The 708-nt window shown below is 36.9% G+C and overlaps 1 long non-coding RNA gene across 1 annotated transcript in view; it reads left to right on the forward strand.

Annotated features, from left to right (window-relative positions):
• Positions 1–175: 175 nt before the first annotated feature.
• LOC107725062 (uncharacterized) overlaps positions 176–708 on the forward strand; it is an 11,154-nt gene continuing 10,621 nt past the window's right edge. Inside the window, exon 1 of the long non-coding RNA XR_001638084.1 lies at positions 176–249. This is a non-coding gene — a long non-coding RNA (uncharacterized LOC107725062). The remainder of the gene's footprint in view (positions 250–708) is intronic.

Consider the following 708-nt stretch of genomic DNA (forward strand, 5'->3'; position numbering starts at 1 on the left):
TGTATTTGATTCAAACATCAATGTCTAACGAGTCTAACAAGTGTCCAACAGTTCATATGAGAACAACGTATGAATCACTGGACACTTGTTAGATGTGGAGAGTCCTACATGGTTTTGGAGGAGCGCAGTGATTGGGGAGGGTGGGACTCCAGCAAGTGCTTTTTATCCTTCCTCTCCAAAGACGAGCCAGGTACAAACACCAGCTGACAGCCCACCGCCGACAGCCTTCCGCGACTCAACCAAACCACGGTAAGAACAAAGTTCGTTTTCAGTCCTCTATTGATTAGCTGTAGTACTAAGTGGTTGTATTGTACAGAGCGTGAGCGCTGCGCTCTGAAGTTTCTCTCTGGATCAGGATGAATCGCGCCGTTATTCACGGACCGCGAGGAACCTCAGTGTGACGAGTGATAAACAATCGAACTTTTCATGATGAGTTGATTTTGGAATGTTTTGCAACTGTATCGCTTCAAATATGACTTAAATCCATCTTTCAGATTTTTTTGTCTTTGTAAACTATCTGAAAAAAAAAAAAAAAAAAAAAACTTTTTAATTAAAATGTTTTCGGTTTTAATTTCTGCATTATGTATGGTTAAAATAACTGCGTGAGATTGATATACAAAGACCAATTTATATAGTTTGTACAAACAGAAAAGCAGATGTATTATTATTATTATTATTATTATTATTATTAATTTATTTTATTTTATT

Source organism: Sinocyclocheilus rhinocerous, unplaced genomic scaffold, assembly GCF_001515625.1.
Source record: "Sinocyclocheilus rhinocerous isolate Xijiao unplaced genomic scaffold, SAMN03320098_v1.1 scaffold336, whole genome shotgun sequence".
Lineage (NCBI taxonomy): Eukaryota > Metazoa > Chordata > Actinopteri > Cypriniformes > Cyprinidae > Sinocyclocheilus > Sinocyclocheilus rhinocerous.